This window comes from Halichoerus grypus, chromosome 4, assembly GCF_964656455.1.
Source record: "Halichoerus grypus chromosome 4, mHalGry1.hap1.1, whole genome shotgun sequence".
Lineage (NCBI taxonomy): Eukaryota > Metazoa > Chordata > Mammalia > Carnivora > Phocidae > Halichoerus > Halichoerus grypus.
Window position 1 is genome coordinate 138,928,117 of NC_135715.1, and position 24,507 is coordinate 138,952,623.

The 24,507-nt window shown below is 42.5% G+C and overlaps 1 long non-coding RNA gene across 1 annotated transcript in view; it reads right to left on the reverse strand.

Moving 5' to 3' along the window:
- LOC144381507 (uncharacterized) overlaps positions 1-24,507 on the reverse strand; it is a 253,293-nt gene that overhangs the window by 133,408 nt on the left and 95,378 nt on the right. Inside the window, exon 4 of the long non-coding RNA XR_013446769.1 lies at positions 6,370-6,462. This is a non-coding gene — a long non-coding RNA (uncharacterized LOC144381507). The remainder of the gene's footprint in view (positions 1-6,369; positions 6,463-24,507) is intronic.

The window sequence follows — 24,507 nt, forward strand, 5'->3', positions numbered from 1 at the left end:
TGTTAAGCGTCTGCCTTCAGCTCGGGTCATGATCCCAGGGTCCTGGGATCGAGCCCCACGTCAGGCTCTCTGCTCTGCGGGAAGCCTGCTTCTCCCTCTCCCACTCCCCTGCTTGTGTTCCCTCTCTCGCTGTGTCTCTCTCTGTCAAATAAAAAAAATAAAAAAGAAAGAAAGAAAAACATCTCTTGGAATGATCACTTCTGGGAGATGATCACACTCCCTACGTCCCAATTCAAATTCATCAACTTCCACTGGTCATCTCAAGCTACATTCTCTTCCCATTTCTTATCAAAGGAACACACATTCTTCTGGTGTCCCTGGCTAAACTCCTCAAAATCAGGAGCTTTTCCCCCTGACTTTTCCCGTCATTCAATCTCTTCCCTTTTAAAATGATTTTTGGATTCCCTCTTTCCTTCTCCCTGCCTGGGCGTCTATCTAGCTGGTCCAATTATAGATCGTTGCCTTCCTATAGGAAATATAAGACCCAGACACAAATAATGAAATGCTATCCCATAATCCAAGGCAGAAACGATGAGTGTTATTGTAACAATGGCCCTAAGTGTTAGATTTCCCAGATAGTTCAGATTTCATGTAATTTTATTATTTTCAATAAAGGTAATTTGTTAAATGCATATGTTGAAAGATGAAATTTTTGAATATTACCTGATTTTCTTCCCTAGCATGTCTTTTCCCCCTTTTGACCTCTCTCCTCCCCTATTCACGCAGCTGGACATGTCTCTGCTCTGTAACTCACGGAAGGGATGAGAAGGCGTTAAACAGAAGAAGAATTCTCTTCCTGACTTGCCTATTTCAAAGCATAACTCCTAGGGGAAAGAAAGATTTATTATTAAAGCAGAGGTGAAAGAGTTGGGAGCAAACATAGATATAAGTGAGGCGCTGCCCCTTCACCTCTTACGGAAGAAAAGAGCCTCGGGGTTGGTGGAGGGAGAGAAGCAGAGGAAACAATGGGAACAGAGAGGTTGGGGACTTCCATCCACAAGAAAGGAACTCATGTCCTGCTAGCTGGTTTTAGATGTGATAAGGTGGCAAAGCACCCACAGCCATTGTAGGAACAGAGGTGAAGGGAGTGAAGATTGGTAAATTAGTATAATCACTTTGGAGGCTAACTTGGCAGCATTCAGTAAAATTGAAAATCTGGAGAAATTTTCACACATATATATAAAGAGACTGGTACAAAAATGTTTATTGCCGCATTAGTTCCAATGGGAAAAAAAAAAGCATCCAACAAACTAAGTGCCCATTAATAGAAGAGGGAATAAATAAAATGTGGAATGGTGTCAACCATAGACCATTAGACTATTGTACTGTAATTAAGAGGAATGGGTAAAACAATAGGAAAAAATTACAGGGGAATTTAGACCTTAGAATCCAACTGTCTAACAAGCCTTAAGAGTTAAAATATAAGTGCCTCATTTTACAGATAAGAAGAAATGGGGGCCCGAAGGTTAAATGGTTTCTGCAAATCAGGCTGATGTTTATAGACTTCCAACCTGGCCTTTTGTCCATGAAGTCATCTGATACCCCAAGCCCCCTGGTATAGTTTTCAGTTTATTCCGGGAAGTAGAAAGTTGTCCCCTCTGATCTCCCCAGTACACTAGCATGGAAGGCAAGAAGAGGAGGGGGAGAGGGGAAGAAGAGGAAAGAGAAGAGATGTTGCCCTGTTCTTGAAATCACGGTCCAGATGAGGAGCAGAATCATAGTAGGAAACCAGGAAAGTCAGTTCTCCTATTTCCCATAGTCACAGCTAAGGTGTCTCCCGATCCTCTCTGGATCTCCATGATCTTATTAGCACAACAAGGAGTTCAACTACAAGGAATTCTACTGACCCCTTACATTCAAAACATGGTCCTTGCAAACAACCTACTTTTTGGCTATCAAAGCTAAGCTGTCCGGATTTCACTGTTGAACTCCATATCCATAAAATAACTTTTCATTTACAACTCCCAAATCTTTTGTCTTATACCTTAACATTTTCTGCTGGTCAGTCAAACCTAGAAACCACGTCTGATGCTTTTTTTTCCACTATACTATTTCATTCTCAACACTCTTACAAACTTGTGGGAAGACTCTTTGACCTAAGCTTTTAAGATAAGCACCAAATAAAAATCTCAACACTAAATGGCAATCCAGGCTTTAAAAAAAAAAAAAAAAAGAAAGAAAGTTTGGGAGCCCAATGTCAGTGAAGTGGCCGTGGCTTCATCTCTGTGACAGCCTGAGGCAGGAGTGGAAGTCAGCCCGGGCACCAGTGCTGCCCCCCCACCCCGGGGTGGTCTGGCCGGTTGGATGCGAGTGGGGGGCAGGAACTCCATGCTAAGTCCTGGCTGTGTCATCGACTTGGGCTGTCACACTGGAGGAAACTGTTCCGCCTCCAGGCTTCGTTTGCAAAGGAAGAAACATTTGTAAGGAGAGAAAGTTCTCTGACAAGTACATCACAATCTAGAGGCCAAATGTTACAGTCATCCAGGAAGCGAAAGGAGACTTAGCTTCTTCCTCAGCCACAAATGTATCATTCCCAGTGTTCCCACCTACACTTCAAGTGGCAAGATTTCCAAGTGTCCAAGCCAGGCCATCAGAAACACAGAAACTTGCACGCAACTGGCTCAAATTCACTTTTCACTATTAAAGTAACACACTTTTTGTAATTATTAATGGTTTATTCGTGTGACCACCCATGAGTGAAGGGCATTTCCCTCTCCCACATCTTTAATGGAAATAATTAATGAGGTGTTAGAAATTAACAACAATTAACAGTGCATAGGAACAGGAGCAGAAGGTCAGAGACTCCAAAATGCGACGTTTAGCTTCTCGGGTGGAAACTTGCCATTTCAAGGAGGGACATCCCAGGAGAATTTTTTCCTGTGAAATATCTTGCCATTGTATTGACTTTTCAAATGGGGAAAAACATAAACAATGGTTCTACTAGTCTTATTTCTTAACAGTACAGATTTCTCTGACATGCTACAAGAATTCCTAGACTTGGGGTGCCTCTCAGGCACCCAGACAAATATTGCTGCAAAACACGGGCTGAAAACACGGTCCTTTTACACGATGAAGCATGTTAATGGAAGGAAGTAACTACCTGGCGCTTCTCTTAAGTTTATTCATTTTGCCAAGCAAGTAAAATAGTACAACAGATTACACCTTTGGCTTAATATTAATAATTATTGCCTGATACATAGAGCAGACCTCTAACTTAGCAATTGCATGACCATCTTAGATTGTATTAGATTCTAGTGGATTTCTGGAAGTAACTGGTATTTGGAGTGATGCATGAATATATATATATATATGTATGTATATATATATATAAAATATGTGTATATGTTTGTTTATAGGATTTCTGCAAGTATCATTTTTGTATCTAGGCAAATTAATAAATAAGTTGTCTTAACTTTATCTACCTGATAGCTAAGTGCCAAGGAATATTGCTTTGAGGTATTGGGTCTCCCATCCTCAGTCTATGCAATTTTTTTCCCATTTTCTAAAACACAACAGAAAGTCCTCAGGCCAAAGTCTTACATATATCTCAATGTTGAAAATAAAGTCAGAGAGAGTGAGTCAAGCTCAACAAATTGATGATCTCACCAAGGATATCCACCAAGGATATCCTACTAGATAACGGGCATGGGATATATATATTCTGCTTCCACCCACAAAGTAATTACAATTATAATTACATTACCTGTAATTATAAACATAATTAATTATATTCCTGCGGTGCTTTAGAGCTTACAAAGTACATTCACATACATTAATTATTTAACCTCATCAGTACCCTGTGAGGCGGGCATAGCAGAAAACCCGCAGAACAATACCAAGGACTTCTCACGGGGCCCAGATCTGTTGTTTCCAGGAGGCCACTTCCTTCTTTCTCACTCATGATTATCTCACTCATGATTATCTCACTAATGATTATCTCCTTAAACAAAGCTTATGCAGGGGCGCCTGGGTGGCTCAGTCGTTAAGCGTCTGCCTTCAGCTCAGGTCATGATCCCAGGGTCCTGGGCTCGAGCCCCGCACCGGGCTCCCTGCTCGGCGGGAAGCCTTCTTCTCCCTCTCCCACTCCCCCTGCTTGTGTTCCCTCTCTCACTATGTCTCTCTCTGTCAAATACATAAATAAATAAATCTTAAAAAAAAATAAAAGACAAAGGTTACACATAAAATGAGAAAAGAACCCAATGGATCCTTGGTCAAGCAACTTCCAAACCACCACAAATGGTTTTCAGAGAAGAAATGGGCCAGAATTTGTGGGAGGTGGGACCAGTCACAAGGACCTCAAGGCTCTGGTTTGGCCCAAGTCCACAAGCAGGATCGCTTGGCTTGCCATGAGCCTCACTCCATGTTTTCATGGATAAGAGCCACTCAATGACAGACTTTGGGAGCTAGGATAGCAAACATCTCTTGTACATCTACGATGCGCACATCGCTGGGAATACAGAGAGCCCAAGATCTGCAGCAGCTTATGGCCAATGGGAAGAACTGTCATCATGACACCAAGCAGTTCAGCCCTTGCATTTCCCAGGTTAGGAGCTCAAATGTACACTCCTCTGCCTGCCTTTCACGGTTCTTCCCCACACCTGTCGAAATCCAGCCTGACACCTCTCTTGAGACTTCTTTCCTACTATGCCTTAATAGCCCATCCACTCACCCTCGAGCCACCCCCCACCCCAGTCAGGCCACTGTCTGGCCCTGGTCCTGGGTTTCTCATTTGCAGGGCTCTCTACCCTGCTCTTTCTTCATGTCACAGCCCAGGTCACCTCCGTATAGAAGGGAAGGTAGATTTGGGCCCTTCCATTGAGAACTTAATCTCCTTGGAGAAGGAATTTGTACTCAAATAACTAAAATAGAAGTTGTAAAGTGTTCGGGGCCCTAAAACAGTGTGGCTCAAAGTGTGGACCTCAGACTAGTAGCACCCAGGAACTTGCTAGCAATGTGAATTCTCGGACCCTACTCTGGACCTGTGGAATTAGGATCTCCAGAGTTGGGCCCAGCAATTAGAGTTTTAACAAGCTCTCCAGGTAAATCTGATGTCCATTAAAGTTTGAGAAAGCCTCTCTTAAAAGAGAACACTTTTAGACAAAGTCAGAAGATGGAGTAATTTACATCCTTTAAAGACAGACAGGATTCAGGCACCTGGAGAGGCGTGGTGGGCATTCCTAAGGTAAGGACAGTGGGAGCAGAGGCCTGATCCAGAGCGTGGTCTGGGAGCAGCAAGGACTTCTATATGGCCAGCACCTAGGATGACTAGAGAGCTGTTGGCAGGCAATTTCCAAGTAATAATAGTAATGATAACAGTTAGCATTTACGGAGTCCTTATGTGCCATGTAGATTTCTAAATGCCTTATTCACAGGAATTCTCTCATTCTATGCTTACAACAACCCTACTGAGTAGAAAGTGATCTCCAGTTACACATGAGGAAATGCAGGCTTGGGAAAAGTAACTAAACCACCTCAGTCCCACAGCTTGGGTTTGAATTTTCGTAACAATGAGGATACAGGTTGAGTTTTGAGGTGGGAAGCATCCAAGATCAAAACTTGACCTTAGGGCTATTTGGGAGCCATATGGAGACAGTCAACTCACAAACAGATCAGCAGCAAGGAGACCAGCTGGGTGGTCGTGATTCAGGAGAGAGAGGAAGGAGCCCGAGGATTGGATTTGGGGCAGAGGGAATGAAAAGGAAGGGGCAGATACGAGGAGCAGGACTTGACAAGGGACAAGATGGAAGGAGCAAAGGGGAGGCTAGAGTCATTAACCAAAGAGGAGAAGAACAGTAACCACAAACACATCACCCTCTTCTTCATATTGGATTTTATAACCAAATACTTATATACCAGATAATGTCCTAAGAGTTTTACACAGATCAGGTCATTTATTTTTACAACAATCTTAAGAGATAGTACTATTCTTTCTAATTTACAGATGAGGAAACTGAGGCACAGAGAGTTTGAGTAGCTCACCCAGGACCACACAGGATGGCTAGCCCTTCTTCTTCTCCTCTTCCTACAAAACAGCACTAGCATCTTCTCAGTCATTGGGATATTTGTTTCTCAAAGGAATTCATATAGTTTTCTTCCAAACTTGGAAGCAAACAGAATGTAGCCAATTAAAGCAGCAGGTTAATTAATCCAGTAGTTCTCAACCTTCTCCATGCATGAGAATCACCTGCAGAGCTTTACAAACGCTCCAGTGCTGGGGATCCATGCCCAGAGATCCCGAGCCAATTGGTCTGGGTCGAGACCAGTGCAGTGGTTGTGGTTTGTGTGTAGCTTCAAGCTCTCCCATGTGTTTAATGTGCACGCAGCACCGAGACTGTTGAATTAACTAGTTGACAAGCATGTATTGCTTACCTCCTAGTGGTACGTGCTGTGCTCCATGCAGTGGTAGACCCCAAGGGAGATCAAGACGCTGCGCCAGGCCTCAGAGTTAATATCTTCCCAGATCTGCATAAGATGAAGGAAGAAGATGGAAAACAATAGTGGGGAGCAGAGCAGAAGTGGTGAATTCAGCCAATGCCCCAGAATTAATCCTTGGAGCCTGCTAGGAGAATCAGGGAGGACTCAAGAAGGACAGTGTTTATACTAAATAAAACAGATAAGGAAACCATCAGAGATTGCTGTGCAAAGTTATGTGTCCCCTTCAGAGGTCAACTGGCATAGACCAATTTGTCACGTTCTGCCTCCTTTCTCCACAAGAGGAGCTCTGAATGGTTTACGTGTCCAGACCTGGGTCAGGCCCTGGCGCCTACACCCCTGATGGTGGGGCATGTCGTTTTCTTTTTTCTTGGCCAGTGGGAAAAGAAGGAAAACAGTCAGCAGCTGCTAAATCCCAGTGTCTTTATTTGAACTTCCCTGGACCAGGCAAGTCAGTGGTATTTATGGCTTGAAAGAATTTCCATCTGTAAGTTTATCTTCTTGTTAAAAATCAGCCATCCCCCCTACCCCAAACAACCAAAGACAATAAATCAAGGCTTAAGTAAAAAGCAAAGACTTGTCTCTACAAATAGGAATCCCTCTGTTTAATAACATACTGTTTTTATTTTAGTATCGGGCATCATAGGAAGTTAAGTGATGGGCAGGTGGGGGCGAGCTTCCCTTCAAGGACACAGAAGGTACAGAAATGAGAGAGATGCTGTCCAAGCTAAGGGAGGAAGAGCTCGGCTAACATTTCCCCGTGAATTCCAGTGCTTCATCAAGGCTTTCTTTACCTCTCCCAAATGACGCACACTGTTGCTGTTGTTATTCTTAACTAATTCTGCCAACTCATGACTATCCTTTCCGACCTGGTTCCTTTCTCTTTCACAGAAATAATGGTGTCAAAACAAGCAAGTCTCCTTTCTGAAGTTCTACCATTGTCCCAGAGGGAATGGCAGCAGAGTTCAGTGGCAGCCAACTGGTGCAATAAGTTACTCCTATCCTATCAAAATGTTAAAGAGATACTATTTCATGCCCACGGACCCCAAAATCTCCTCTCCCAAGAGGACTCTGTGCACCTCTTGTCCACACCTGGGCTCAAATACAGTATCAGTCATGGGCCCGACTGGCACTCCTGGCATTTTTTTTCTTTTGGAGAAATGTGGGAGGATTGTTCACTTCTTCAGAGTGTTATTTAAAATGCATATAATCGGGGTGCCTGGGTGGCTCAGTCGTTAAGCATCTGATTTTGGCTCAGGTCATGGTCCCAGGGTCCTGGGATCAAGCCCCACATCGGGCTCCCTGCTCCGTGGGAAGCCTGCTTCTCCCTCTCCCACTCCCCCTGCTTGTGTTCCCTCTCTCGCTGTGTCTCTCTCTCTCTGTCAAATAAATAAATAATTTTTTAAATCTTTAAAAAAAAATGCATATAATCTTTGGAATTTGGGTTCCACATCCTAAGCCCCTTTCTATTATTTATTCTCCATGATACAGCAAGTTTTCTGATAATATGTAATAGTAATAATGCACACACAATGCAGAATTTAAAACCTACAAGTCATGTTCATGGAAATTTATTCTCAAATACAATCTCACTTGGGCAGATTGGCCCTTAACCAACCTTCCAGAATTAGAAGTAGCTGCCTTTCCTAGGAGTGCTCTTGGAGTTGTCTGTGGTGTAGGGTAGGGTGAAAAGTTGGGAGGAAAGAAACAAACCATCATCAGCAAAAGTTTCTTCCAGAGGAAGCCAAGCATTCACTCAGGATTTCTTTCTTTCATAAAGGGAAATGCACAATGCTTGGGTTCTCCCAAGCTCGAAGGGCAACTATAGGATTCTTTTCCCCCTGACAAAGTCTGCGCTCACCATACCCCCTCCCCATTTTTTGAGAAATGTAAAAGACACAAAAAGGTGGCTCAGTCAGTTAAGTGTCTGCCTTTGGCTCAGGTCATGATCCCAGGGTCCTGGGCGCGAGTCCCGCATTGGGCTCCCTGTTCAGTAGGGAGTTTGCTTCTCCCTCTACCCTACCCCGTGCTCGTGATCTCTGTCTCTCTCTCACTCTCTCTCTCAAATAAATAAATAAAATCTTTTTTTTTAAAAAAGACACATAAACTTAAACTCTTACATTCATACTTTCCAGAGTTAATAACTGTTAACATCTGACATTTTCCTCCAGTTTTTGTTTTTTTAAGAAATAACATTTCAGATTCCAAACTTCAACCTCAACCAGTTCACTGCCTCCCACATCCAAGGGAAACCACTTTCATGAGTTGGGTGTGGATCCTTCCAGGCTATCAAAAATATACATGTTTTATACACTTACACATGCAGCAAGCAAAATATAGTATCACTTTCTATATGTATTTTGTATTTAAATAAATGACATTCCTTATATTTTCTGCAATTTGCTTTTTTTCCTATTTAACATTAGGTCTTTGGCAATCGATCTGTGTTGAAATATGTAGATCTAGTTAATTAATCCCTTTTCATTATGTATATATCCCATTTTTAATCCACTATTGAGTGATATTTAGGTTCTTTCCAGTTTTTCACTATTTTCAACAGTGCTGCAACAAACATTCTTATACATGTCCCTTTGTACACACATACAAGGGTCTTCAAAGGAAATACACTCAGTAGTAGAATCTATGGGTCTATGGTATGCTCAGTTTCTCTTTTACTTATGTGCTGCCAACGACTCCCAAAGTTGAGTAATTGATTTATATTCTGATACATACATACTGATTTGCATTCCCACCAGCAGGAGGTGATGGGACTATTTCCTCCACATGCTGGCCAATATGTGATACTATTGGACATTTAACTTTTTTTCCAATTTGATGGTTTAAAAATAATGGCTAAGTATTGGTTTTATTTCTCATTTCCATGACTATTTGTAAGCTTAACTATCTTCACAGGTTAATTGTCAATAACAGTTTTCTTTTATCATATCCTTTGCTTATTTTTCTTTAGATTATTTGATTTTTATTACCAGTTTGTAAGGATCCTACATGTTCCATGCATAGTAATCTTTTGCATGTTATATAGATCACAAATAAATCTTACTTTTTTAAATTGGTAATATATTCGTAGGGTAAGGTACAAGAGTACACAGTGAAAATCTCTCTTGGGGAGCGTGGGTGGCTCAGTCATTAAGCGTCTGCCTTCGGGTCAAGTCATGATCCCAGGTCCTGGGATCGAGCCCCACGTCACTTCTCCCTCTCCCACTCCCCCTGCTTGTGTTCCCTCTCTCATTGTCTCTCTCTCTCTGTCAAATAAATAAAAAATCTTAAAAAAAATCTCTCTCTCTCTTATCTATTCTCCCCTCTCCCATTCAGTTTGCCTTCTTGGAGAAAACTAATGTGCTAGTGTTCCTTCCAAAAGTCCTATGCATATGCAAAAAATAGTTTATATGTTCCTCTATAGTAACATTAGTTCTGCATCTTGCTTTTTTCACTTAAAGATCATTCTCTATTAGTTTATACTTCTTTTCTTTTCTTGTTGGTACTGCAGAGTCTTCCTTTGTATTGATGGATCAAGATTTATTTAACCAGTTTCCTACTGAATGACATTTAGGTTACTTTGAATTTTTTTTTTAAGATTTTATTTATTTATTTGACAGAGAGAGACAGAGAGAGAGGGAACACGAGCAGGGGGAGTGGGAGAGGGAGAAGCAGGCTCCCCGCTGAGCAGGACCCTGGGATAATGACCTGAGCCGAAGGCAGACGCTTAATGACTGAGCCACCCAGGCGCCCCTAGGTTACTTTGAATTTTTTGTTACTGAAAAATTTTTTGTGCTACAATTACTTTTTTATACATGTATTATTTCATACATGTACAAATGCCTATAGGATAAATCCTCAGGAGTGGAAATGCCAGTTAAAACTAAGTGTTTTTCCTAAAATAAAAAACAGAAGAAACAACAGATGTTGGCAAGGATGTGGAGAAAAAGGAACCCTCTTGCACTCTTCGTGGAAATACAAACTGGGGCGGTCACTGTAGAAAACAGTATGGAGTTTCCTCAAAAAGTTAAAAATAGAACTACTCTATGATCCAGCAATAACACTACTAAGTATTTACCCAAAGAATACAAAAACACTAATTCAGAGGGATACTTGCACCCTTATGTTTATAGCAGCATTATTTACAATGGTCAAGACATGGAAGCAGCCCAGGTGTCCATTGATTGATGAATAGATAAAGAAGTGATATAGATGAATGGAATATTATTCAGCCATAAAAAAGAAAGAAATCTTATCATTTGCAACAACATGGATGAAGCTAGAGTATAATGCTAAGTGAAATAAGTCAGTTAGAGAAAGACAAATACCAAATGATTTCACTCATGTGGAATTTAAGAAACAAAACAAATGAGCAAAAGGGAAAGAGAGAGAGAGGGAGAAACCAAGAAATAGACTCTTAACTATGAAGAACAAACTGATGACTTCCAGAGGGGAACTGGGTGGGGGGACGGATCAAAGAGGTGATGAGGATTAAGGAGCACACTTGCTGTGATGAGCACTGGGCATTGTATGGAAGTGTTGAATCACTATTTTGTACACCTGAAACTCATTTAACACTGTATGTTAGTTGATTGGAATTTAAATAAAAACTTTTTTTTAAAGTGCCATTCTGTTCAATTATATTTAAACTTTGTTTACAATGGGTTTTGTTTGTTTGTTGCCAAATAAGAGTTAAATTTTGCTATAGTCAAATTTAGTACCTTTTTCCCTATAGTGTATGTTTTTTTTTTTTATCCTGGTAAAGAAAGTCTCACCTACTTCAAGGATATTTTTTTTTTTCTGCATAGGTTTAGAGTTATGTGATTTATACCTCAGGCACTTAATCCATTTGGAATTTATATTTGTGCATGGAATAAAATAGGAATCTCATTTTATTTTTTCCCATGAGGTGGCTCCATCTACTCCTTCTTCATTGATTAGTAATGTAATCTCTGACACAAACTAAATTTTAGCATACGCATGGCTCCATTTTCAGGCTGTCTTGTTTGATTGATCTACTTATCTGACCTACTCTAATATCACACTATTTTAATGACTATAGTTTTGTAATATGTCAGGCCATTGTTAGGACAAATTTTTTTCAAATGTTTTAATGTGCAATAAAATCAGGCCCTCATACGTCTAAACAATAATGAAACTTTGGTTTTGGAGGAAAATGACATTTTACGGGCTGTTGAAACTGAGGTGGGAGTCCACGTTGTGCCCAAAGATAAAATTTAAAAGCCAGATTTACTGTGTTTGGAAAGGTTTCATATAGTTCTTTTGCAAGCACAGTACTTTCACAATGTCTCTGAGATCACAATGGATTTTGCCTCTCTTCCCCCATCCCTATCCATGTGTGTGGGCAGAGAGAAAAGGAGAGAGAAAGTCCATGAGTCCAGGGGGTTGATGAGGGTAAACATACAAATCTTTGGTTTAGAGATTAAGAATAAGAGACCCCAGAAGTGGGAGGAGGTCAAGCCACAAGTCATAGAACACTTGTTATTTGCTGTCCTGCCAACTACTCAATTTGGTAGATTTCAATGCCTCAAAGAGCCAATAGCTGACCGCTCATGATTAATTCATCAGACACCTACTGCTTGACCAGTCTTGAAATGGTGGGAGGGATGGCAGCAGTGAATGTACTGATCAGCAATCAAGTGAGAAAGGACTGTTCTTGCTACAGGGAAAGAACATGTAGAGCTCCAGAAATAGACCTGTCTCATTTCCTCAAGGCTGGTTAAGGGAACGACTTCCGCTCTGCTTCCATGTGAATACCACTCCACAAATGCTAACTCTGCTTTCCTTCCTGCAAGGCTTTGAAGACTTCTGTACATCTTCCTAAGGCTGTCTGAGTAATGTGTTCATGCAAAGCATACATGGACCCAGACTCAAAGAAAATACACTCAAGAAAAATTAATTCAGGGAACAGCAAAGCATTTGAAATGTAGTTTTTCTATGTTGTGTGGAGAAAAAGATCTGGTTGAGTTTTCTAGTCTCTGATTTAGTGAAGCTCAAAAGATAATAGGCAGTTTCACAGCCAAGGTGGGTAAAAGGGATGCTCTCTCTTTGGAGACTGAAAAAAGAGAGTGAAAGTAGAAAAATCAACTAATATTATATTCTATACATGATATAGAGCAAAGAGCAAGTCATTTACTGCCATAGAGAAATGACACTTTTATTTGGGAATAAGACCAATGAATCGGACTCTTTCAATCATCCAACAAATATTCCTCCCTACGAATATTGAGAAATCCATAGTGCACAAGACATCCATGTGCCATCTTTCATGGTATTTCCATTCTAGACCTGGGCAAAGAACAAGTCAAAATTAAAAGGCAAGCTGTAATGACCGGTATGAAGGAAAAAAGGTCTGAGCTAGAGGCCAAATACAGGAGACCCATGTTCCATAGGGGGTCCAGGAAGGTTTATCTGAGGAGAACACTTATGTTGAGACATGAGGGAGGCAAAGGAGCTGGCTAAGCAAAGACCAAGGAGAAGAAATTCCTGGCAGGCGAACAGGTCCTGAAATGGGCAGAAACTTGGCATGGTCAAGTTGCTGAAAGGGAAAGAGCAAGACAGAGTGGTGAAGCCCGCAGAGAGAGCAGCTGTGGGAGAGGTGATTGGAAACAGGCCCTGGCGAGGTGATGCAGAGCCTTGTGGACAAGGGTAACTCATTCACATTTTTATCCTAAAGCCAGCAGAAAGCCTTGAGCAGTGTTTAAGCAGGAAAGTGACCAATCTGATTTACATGTTCCAAAAATCTACCTGCTATATGGAAAATGGATGAGAGGGCAGATGTTTAAGTAAGAAGAGATGGTAGACTAAGGTGGGAAAGTGAAGAGGCAGAAAAGTGGACTGCTTCACTGTAGAAGTGCATTCAACAAGGTTTTCTGGCAGACTGTACTGAGAGGGTGAGGAAAAGGACAGAATCCAAAATGACTTTTAGGTTCTTCCTTTGAGTAGCTGGGTGGATGAAAGTGCCTTTTATCAATACGGCCATACCGGAAAGACTGGGTGAGGGAGGGCATAAATTGGAAATGGAAATTAAGTGTTCCATTTGGATAAGTTAAATTGGCACATATATGATTTTGAAACTCAGAGGAGAGGTTTGGGCTGGAGATAAAAATTTGGGAATTGCCAGCATTTAAAGATACTGAACACGGGAAGAAAGGAGGTCATCTAAGGAGAGGATGTGGAGATGCATAAGAAGAAGGGCCAGATTCAAAGTCTGAGAAGCATCAATATTCAAGGCGAAGAAAAAAACTGAAGCCCATACAATGGCCCATGAAAGAGGAGGAGAAACAGCGGAGTGTGCTGTTCTGGAAATCAAAAGAGGAGAGCAGGTCAAGAAGGATGGAGGGATTAAGGAGAATATGCCTGGGATTCTAGCTCTTAGCAGCCAGTCTCTCAGAAGGCACCTGTTCCTCCTGGTGACCTCTGCACCAGAAGTTCAGGGATTTATTGTTCAAAAGGATTTGTTGGCCAAAGGACTATTGCTGTCCATCTGGGGGTTAATGGTTTTGAGGCAAACTCTGATAGGGCCCATCATGGGAGATCAGGAACTCATACCTCATCCCTACATCACTGTACCAGCTCCTCACTGGCTGCCATAACTCCTGACTTCTAGCTCTGGTATTATATGCTAGTTGAAGATTATACTTTGAAATACTGATCAAAAATGGCATCACATTTTTCAGGAAAATTTACCCTCATTTTTAAAATTTAAAATGTTCATATACTCTGACTGGGTATTTTTATTTCTGTGCATCTCATAAGAACTAAGATAAATGTTCTAGAATGTTCCAATTTGTAGTATGGTTTGTAATAGGAAAAAATCAGAACAACCTAAATGTCCACCCATAGGGGTGTGGTATATATTAAAGTATGACCTAGCAATACAGTTGAATGCTATGTAGCCATTGGGAAAAAATAATGTAGTCTTTCTAGATGTGCTGACATGGAAAGGAGACCATGATATATCGTGCTGCTGCATGCACTTTCCTCTCCTTGCCTTCTAACAGAACCCCAGTTTTGTTCTGGTCTTCACCCCCACCCCAAGGCAGCCCATGTCACTCAGGCTTTAGCCAATCTATGCATTCACCTAGAAACTCTAAATGTGAAGATCCTCTTTGAATCTATTCTCAACTCTGTAGTCAAAGAGATTTTTAAAAACCTAATCAATGTTACCTTCTTCTCATCACCTTTGGAACAAAGACCAAAATCTGTACAAAAGTCTATGAGGCCTTATATGATCTGACCATTGACTGACCACCCATCATCACTCTCCTGCTTATTCTCTGGTCCCCAGCCACACTGACTTTCTTTCTGTTCCTTGAATCACAATGTTTCTTCCTGCCACAGGACCTCTGAATGTGATGTTCTCTCTGCCATGATCCTTCAGATAGCTCAAGTGTTACCTTCTCAGGGAAACCTTACTGACCATTCAAGCTGGATTAGATCCATCCATTTTTAAGCTCAAAAGCACTGTGTACCTTTCCCTCTTAGCCCTTCTTATGATGTATATTCATGCATTCACAGGGTGATTATTTGATAAATAGCTATCTCCCTCCCTCAACTCTAAGACCTTTGAGAGGACTGTGCCTGTCTTGCCCCAGATTTTATCAGTATCACCATTCATAGTACCTGGGCATAGTAGGTGCTCCACAAATGTCTATCAAATGAATGAATCTGGAACACACATAGTAGGGCTCTACTGATAATCATTCAGTCAAACTGAGTTAGAGATGGGGATTTAAATTTGTTCTGTTAATTTCCATCAAATCAACTAATGTGACTTTAAGATTTAAACAAAATATATTCCTCCTTCTTCCATCCAATCCATCAGGAAATCCCATTAACTCTACCTCCAAAACACATCCCAATTTCCACCGCTCCTTCCTATCTCCACCACCACCACCCTTCCTCCCTTTCACCGGCTTCTCCCATTCTCACGTTTAGAATATCCTCCATGGCCTTGACTTTCTATTCTTCTCCCTCTCTTAGAAACACCCTGCCCCATAACCCAGGAGTTGAGTTATGGTTAATTCTTGTTTTCCTTTTGGCCTAACAGCCAATCTGTCATCTTGGCCTTCTGAGTCTTCTCTGTAACATTTCTTAGATTCAACACTTTTCCATTCCCCTTCCAGGCCCTCTCTGTTTTTACCTACAATCACACAAACTCTTCCTACTCTTGTAAATATCTCTTTCAGTTCCAAAAGCTCAGAATCACAAGCGTAGGATTGGAAGTATCCCTTGAGGTAACCTGTTCAGCCCTCCTCATTTTTTTAGATGAGAAACTGAATCCCCTGAGTTAAGCAGTTGCTTTAGAGATCTTAACAGCTCTCCCTTTACACTGTCTTCTTCTTTGTCTCCAAATGTTCTTCCCAGCTTGGCTCTCTTTCCCACACAGCTGTTGTGTCTTCCTCAAGATAGAAATAATCCCAACCTTCTCCTACTCAAAAAACTTTAGGGGCTTCTAATGCTTCAGTGAAACTAAGAAGTCTACTCACTGTTCCAGAATACACTGCTCACAGATTTAAGCTCAAACTCCTCAGCCTGGCACCTGGCACTCAGGTTTTCCAAGTGTATACCTCTCCTGTTAGTCTCAAAGAACAGAAGGGGGATCCACAGAAGCTAGATATTGAAAGACAAGTCTCACATCAACATGAAGAAGAGTTTTCTAATTATTAGAATTGTTCTCCAATGGCATGGGTTCTCTTGGGAGAAGGTGAGTTTCCTCTAAGTGAGACTCGGTGTTCAAAATAGGCTAGACATACAATAAACATTGAAAAGAGGGCTCCTGTCATGGAGATGAGCAGGGCAAGAGGGTGAGATTACACCAAATTAATTACAACTTGGCTCTAACACCCAGAATCCTCCCCACATTAACATACCCCATGGTTCCTTTCTGCATGCACACCCCCAAACAAACTGAACTTCTAGCTATTCTCCATATGGCCCCATACTTTCCAATCCTTCTATGCCTTTGTTTATGCTGTTCTTGCTGCGTGAAATGTTTCTTCCAACCATCTCCATGAAACCTATTTAAATGTCACCTCTTCTAAGACACCTTTGAAGATATTTCCAGTTAAGTCTGTCTGTCTGTCTCTCTCTCTCTCTTCCTTTGCATAGATCATATAATTATTTTCTCCAAGGTGGATCAGAAGGAATGTTAATGGACATCTGGTCCAAATACCTATGATTCTGTTCCCTTGCTACCTTCTCTTCCAGGTATTCCTGCACACCATTGCTAGATAAATCCACATATTCTTCCTTCCATTGCATTTTTTTCTATATTAAGAACCTCCAGTACCCGTGCCTCAAATCTGTGCCTCTCAGCCCTGCAGTGGAAGGTTTCCATAAGTAGTGCCCACATCTGACTTTCCAAGCAAAGAAGTTCTTCCCCTTTGGTCAGATGAGCCCCATTTGCACACCATCCATGTTTCTTGGCCCTTCTTCCCTGTGTGCTCAGGCCATTCTCTTAATCCCAAACGCTTTCCCTTTTCTTCTGCGCTAGGAAATGTGTTATACTTCCCTCCAGAAAAAAAGTCTTAACTAAGGAGGCTGCTTTTTTTTGCTTTAAATTTCCTGATTACTTAGTCATACAGAAATCAAACATCTGACTTTATACTGACAGCGAATTGTTTTCTAGATATTGTATTGACATCTCCTCTCTCCATTGGGAACACGACCCACCTCATATTTCCTTTGCCCACTCCCACCCGCCCAATGTATCAAATACACAGGAAACAATGAACACTTGTTGATGTTCACTAAACAAGTTATATCTTGCCAGCAGCCATCTTATCAAACAATAGCCCAAACTATATTTTGTGCTGAGAAGCAGAGCCAGATAAAGAATTAAAAAAAAAAGAAAAGAAAAGAGTAAAAGGGGAGACCAAGAGGAGAAATTGAATACCAGCAGTGAAACAAAGAGGTAATAAACCCTTAATAGTTTCCTAAAAGAGCAGGCATGATTGCTTTAATTGAAGCAGAAAGACACGAACACCGGAGATGTGCTCATTTAACACCAGGAAGATGAATTAGAAAAGCCGCCCCAAATATTTTTTTCTCTGAGTGATGTATTACGTGATGAAAACCTTGTAATATGTTATAGTTGTACCTTTGACATAGGATTTAACCCATTGGTGCAGTGTCTGGATTTCTTGGTTTGCCCCTGTCTGCCTATGACTATTAGAAAGGAGACTGAACTGAGAGTGAAAACAGAGCTTTGTAAGGGTTTGATGTGCAGGGTGAAGGCTTTCTGCAGATTTATGCTGAGAATTTACAGTAGCTTAAGAAGAATTGCAAAACCAAAGAGTACAATATGAAAGGTATTCCTTAGAGACAGATCACTCTGAAGTCTGGCTGCAAGTGGTCTTCATGCTTAAGCTTCCAGGCCAAAGGATGGCAGACGAATATGTTGCTAGAAATTGGAGATGTGGCATTTCACTCTTTCAGATGTTTCCAGAAAGGCAATTTTTACTGCAGGAAAATCTCCAGAACAGAACCAAGCCACCTTGTAGACTTTCACCCTGGCCCAGGCCCAGTGCCTAACTGGGCCATCAGAGAAAGGAAGCTTCTGACATAGCCTCAGTGAGTTCAGGTCAGGAGTGGAAAAACAGATCCTCAGATCCTCTCTCCATGCCCTTTGTGTCCCGTTAACCCATAGAACCCATGGGCATGCTCTTCAAAAGCAATTAGCATTGCTGACAAAGCTACCCACTTATACCTTACTGTCTTTCACTATAAAAGTATTTTTAAAAATTTAACAGAGCACATGGTTTCTTCCCTTCAGTGCTATGCTGCTAGCTCATTAAAAAAAAAAAAAAAAAGTGTATTATGACCTCTAAATGTTTTTCTGCCGTTCTTGCATACAGCCAGCCCAGCTACATCTCATATTTGGCAAGTTTAATGAGTTTCCTTTCCTATCTCTCTTTTCCATCATTAAGATAATTCTTGAAACATTTAAGCAAGAGTGGACTCAGCCCAATACTCATAAACCTCCCTTTCCTCTGCCTTCTGGGTCAGGCTGACACAGTCTTGGGTAACCACTCTGGCCGGATCCTGTTAGCTCGTTGAACACCCATCTAATGGTAGTATGGTCTATGGTTACATAGTATGTTACAGTATGGTTACATAGTTATGGTTATATATGGTTATAAGTATGGTTATATAGACCATACTTCCTCCAGCTTACTGATGATTATGACATGTGGGGAAGCATAAAAAACCAGGGTACAATAGAAGTAGAGCATACAATCTGCTCCCTTTCAACCCATCTTGCCCATGCCACAATCCTAGATGCAGACTAACTGGGAAATATTTCCTGACTGCTACCCTAGTCTCCAAAATATGTTACTATTCTTTTGCTGAGTTTGGAATAAATGCCTCCTTGCATTTGCTAGGCCTTTGAATTTCACCTGTGGCCATTAGCCTTAGCATTCTCTTTTATGTCAACCAATGACACAATGCCATTACCGATTCCATATCCCGATTTCATCCTCACATGATTCCAACCTCCTCCTTCCCCTGGTCTCCTTGCTCCGGGTTGCAGTCCGAGAAGGAACACATAGCAGACTTTAAATGCTAGGGTATTTCTGTTCTGTGGCCTCTTTCCCCAGCCATTTGGCAAAGGCACAGCCTGTCTTTCCCTCTAGGATTGTTCTTCTATAGGAATGTATATGGATTAAATAATAACATACCTCACCATCAGGCTTGGGGAGGTGTGGTGGGACCCAAAGTGCCTGACTCAGGCTTTCCCACAAGTCTGAGAAATGAATCTAGAGAGTTCTGTTATTCTTTAACAGATGTCTTTGAAAGGAAAAAGACAGAGAGAGAGCAGATGTTCTGGGTTCACCTAACAAAGTTGATCTCTGAGTCAGGTGTGAAGCCAGACGGACCCACAGCGGAGCAGGCAGACATGACATAACAACTCGATCTAAAACTTTCACCCCAAGAATTGACAAACTGGGTGTTTCCTTTCTTAGACTTTCACTTTGAAGTGGGTGTTCCAACAGCATGTGGGACCCTACAACTCATACCAGGAATCGACTTTGTGTTTAAAGTTAGGAGTTCCACCAAAGAAGAAGAGAAGATCACCGATGCCAGGTTACAATATTCTACCGGTCTAGCGTGAACTCCTCAAGAGCACTTTAGATTTTTGATCCACTTTGGATTGAAATGACAAGCCTTAAACCACCAGAGATTTCACTGAAGGAAAAGCAAGTTAGCTTATTTAAAACCTCTTCTTATTAACACCAATAACAATTAATTACAAACATTTATTCTGATTTATGGACACCTGCTTAGCATCAACATCACAGACCCACCCCACCAATTATTCAGTGATACAATGGCACATTCATTTTGCTTAGAGGAGTCAAGACTTTTCTAATTTCCTGTGTAGCCACCTTCAGCTCTGTGTATATCTTCCTAGTTTAAATTACCACCAGGCCTCAAACATATTTGCCTGGTTTTGAAAGCAGCGGGAGGTGCTTTTTGAAGTTTCTGGAACGCGTACACATGCATACACGCATACATGTGCTTGCACGCACACAGAGGTCACTCAGTCCACCAGCAAGATGATAAGATCCCTTTTGTGCCAAAGTTTTCCAAGGACTTAATATCACTCAGATGTATAAAACTTCTGTTTTGTCCCCTTATTTTCATGATCGATCACAATTAGAAGTGCTTCTTATTTATAACACTGTTTTTGCAACAACAAAGAAACGTGGGATAAGTGATGACCAAAATGACTTTAGAAGTCAGCATAGGACATTATTTTCTGCTATTAGTCCTTCCCAATGTCAAGTGCAAAATTTAAATTAACAACACTTCCCTTATTGGAATGACTTCAGCACTTTTGCTGCCTTCCATTGATTTCTATTTACTTTGGCAGCCACAGGCAAGAAGAACATATTTCTGTGCCTGATGAAGCAACCTAAGACTCACGAGGGGATATAGATGCACATGTCACGATGAAATGCTGCTGCGAGGTTATTCTAAGAATTAACATAATACAGGAGGAACACTATTTATGTAGTGTTCCTGCAGGACTTAACTTCCCGTTAGTGTTGTGTTAGAGCAGTCTCCAGCTGTATTTCTCATATTAACAACTGGTCTATAGTACTTTAACCTAGCAGTAAATACGATGTCAAAGCCATTTTAAAACTAAACAGCCTACCTGCAAATATGTCATATGCCAGATATTCCCAACCAGGGGTAACCTTGACTCCATGTCAGCTCCTGAGGAAGAAGCGGATGCTTCCTCCATGCCACTGAAGTTACTGTGGGTGACTGGTGTCGATAAAGGGTTGTTCTTCATAGAAATACCAATAATAAATATTTCTAAGGCCCAAGGTGGCTTCAGAAGGCATAAAAACCTACAGAACGGCCAAAATAAGCTTTGGACTCATTGTCTGGGTTTTTTTCTTTTTCTTTTAAACTGTTAGCCTCAGGTTTCTTAGAGTTGAAAACCAGTGGTATCAAAACAATCAAGAGATACTCCCTCTCCTTCTTCTCTTTCCCACCCTATCACCTGCTATAAAAATCCAGTCACACGATGGCATATTCAATTCATCTACCAAAGGTAATGAGGCAGAAATGTGAATCACCACACTGTTCTTGAACCCTGTCTTCCCCAGCCTGGCATTTCAAACATTAGCCAACAGCGAGTGGCTCCACTGGCTTTATCAAGAACATAGAAATAAATGAAGTTAAGCTAAATGTTTTAAAAGTGAGATCAGGGGCGCCTGGGTGGCTCAGTCGTTGAGCGTCCGCCTTCGGCTCAGGTCGTGATCTCAGGGTCCTGGGATCGAGCCCCTCATCCGGCTCCCTGCTCAGCGGGAAGCCTGCTTCTCCCTCTCCCGCTCCCCCGCTTGTGTACCCTCTCTCGCTGTGTCTCTCTGTCAAATAAATAAATAAAATCTTTATAAAATAAATAAATAAATAAATAAAAGTGAGATCAACCGGGGCACCTGGGTGGCTCAGTTGGTTAAGCGACTGCCTTCGGCTCAGGTCATGATCCTGGAGTCCCGGGATCGAGTCCTGCATCGGGCTCCCTGCTCAGCGGGGAGTCTGCTTCTCCCTCTCCCTCCCCCCTCTCATGCTCTCTCTCTCTCGCATTCTGTCTCTCAAATAAATAAATAAAATCTTAAAAAAAAAAAAAAGTGAGATCAACCAGAGACGACTAGAGAAGACATTTTTCTCACTCTGCTTTTAAATGAAAAAAGACTTTGTGGATCCCATGTCAACCTCAATCCGGTCTTCTAGGACTGGAGGTGACACCAGGAAGCGGCCCTGGTGCGAGTCGAGAGTGCCCGGGGGCGCAGCCGGAGCCCCGAGGAAAGGCGGCCGGGAAGAGGGGCTGTCCGGAAGGCCAGCGAGCGGCCGCTCAGCCAGGGCGCGGCAACGGCCACTCCCTCCGGCGTGGGGTGCGGCGCGCGTCCGCTCCCTTAACGGCCCAGACACTCAAGACTTCGGTCTTCTGTCTTCTCACAATCACTGGGAGAGCAGGCGGCGAAGTGGGAGCAGCTGTGCGGCCACGTGCACACGCCCCGCGAGGGCTGCCGCTGCCCACCCCGTCGGCGCGGCACCCAGCACCGCGCACCTGGGCCAAGGCCGCTTCTCGGAGGCGTTCTGGAGAGATGCCACCGCTCGGCAACCTGCGTTACTTCTGAGTGACGCCACTACCTACTTACTCGTCACTTCTCGGGAACACTGGCTAATGAGACTCAGAAAAAAATTCACCCGTCCCCTTCGGAAGTGGAAATTGCCGACGAGAACGTTCGTATAGCAGGAAACCTCCCAGGGCCTCCCCTGCCGTTCGGACACACAAACGCGCCAGCTGTGTAGCCGGAGCAACCGCACTGGCAGTCTGTCCGCGGTCACTGTGCGGTCAGGCCGGCCTGCGACTCACCCTTACTCACGCTTAGCCATTCCACAGACCTGTCCTGACTCCTCCATGCCCCGTGCTGGGAGCAAGTCTGACGGGCTCTAGCGCTCATTCGGCTTCAAAGTGGAGGGACGGTGCATCACTGTGAAGTGCGGTGAGTGGCAGGAAATGAGAACAAAAACTGTATTCACGGTGACTAGGGTGCTTCTCAGACCATCCACACAGAGCCCACCTCCCCTTGGTGAGGCCAGCTTTAAAGGGGGCAAAGAGGACTCTTGAACCACTCTGGCCATAAAGGAATATCTCAGATTCCAGGCCCAGATTTGATCTCTATCTATATCTTTGAAAGTTTTCCAGGTTACAAAAATAAATTTAAATGGGAACTTCTGCCATCTTAGACTATGAGCAGAGACTGGATTTTGTTGGGTCCTGCATCCAGTGACCATATCTTTATAAGTTACGTTTCTAAAACGTATCGGGAGATAGTAGCTGGGGATTTAAAAATGTATTTATCCATTAATGGATGCAGTAATGATTAGTGTTATTTGTTCAGCAATGAGTTATTTAAGCCTCACCGTGTACCAGGTACAATCTTAACACGTGAAAGCCTTATTGGAACCCTCCAAGAGAGGTGCTGTTACTTCCATTTACAGATGAGGAAACTAAGTATTGAGAGGCTAAGCGACTTCCACAAGGTCACACAGCAGCTGGGAGGAGCAGCTTTCACGGGATCCCTTCTAAGCTGTCTGGATATCTGCCAGGGAAGCTCTCTGAGAATGACAGTCTGAACAGCCCATCCTCAAACCCAACGCTCCCCCATCCTTTGCTGCCCACTGGAAGTGTGCTCCCTTGGACCCTGTGTCTGCGAAAACATCTGCTCAATTCCAGGAGAAGTAGATCTTCAATGCTGGCACCTGCAGGCTCCTGCTGCCAGGGATGGAAGAGACAAAGTAGAGTTCAGCCCTATGGTTCCTTGACCCTAGACTTTTGGGAAGATAATTTCATACCAGAAGAATCTCAGAGAAAACAAAGTCTAATAATAAAAGCTTTCAGAGATGCCAGGCAGAACCTTCCACCCAAGATCTGCAAGAGCTTGTGCTGCACGGCTGGGGGATTGAACAGACGGAGCAGACAGGAGGGAGAAGGGGCAGCTGGGCTCATACCGATCTCGGCAGTCAGATGCTAGGGCCCTTTGTACCACAGTGCCCTCCCTGCACCAAAGGGCCCAGAGGTTTTGACTAGGAAGGGCAAGCATTGGTTTCTTTCCCCAAAATCTAGATATAATGTGTAACCTTGACCGTGTCAGTGTCACAGGTCCCATCAGTCGAATTCCAAGCATTTCATAGAGAACCACCCCGGCACACAGGCAGGCGGCATTTGGAATCTTGCACCACAAAATCAAAAACCTGCAGTTAACAGAACAGAAGGAATCAACATGCAGGCCAAAACTATTTTCAAAAAGCAACAGAGTGAGTTCCCCAACACTGGAAGAATTCAAGCATCACTTGGCCCCGGATGTTATAAAGGCAATTCAGATATCTAGGTGGTTCACCTAGATCAATGGTATCCAAATGTAGACATTTACCAAGAGGTCCTAGAGAATTCTGAAAAAATACACCTCGCCTGGCTCAATGCCATATGGTCGAATTCATTAGGACTGGAATGGGACCTAAGGATTCTGTAATTTTCACAAAAGTTGCAGCTATTCTGGTGCCCACCAACCCCAGCCCAGGACTGGGAGTCTTTGGACGGGACAACTTCTGTGGTTCCTTGAAATTGGAGAGGCTGTGATTTCTTCCCGAGATGATGAGCCTCACCCACCACATTTTTCAGGTAGAAAAATGCTGGTGTAGATTGCTTGCCATTGGGGAATGGTTTTTACCCCACACAATGCAGTGGTTTGCATATTTGCTGATGTTTCCCCCCAAAAGCACGGAGGAATGAATCATTATTGAAACAATTTACTTTCAGTTAGTGCATGAATGCCTTCCCATGATGCTCTGATGCTTTGTTTGTCCTCCTATAAAAATTATTTATGACCCAAGTCTGATCTTTTAAATCAGAATACTTATTCCTGAAATCAAAGCTCTAGCATGCTAATGCAAGTAGAAACCTTGATAATTTTTCAAAGCCATGTTGAATATTCAAAAGCTGGAACTGAAGGAAAGGAGTTAACATTA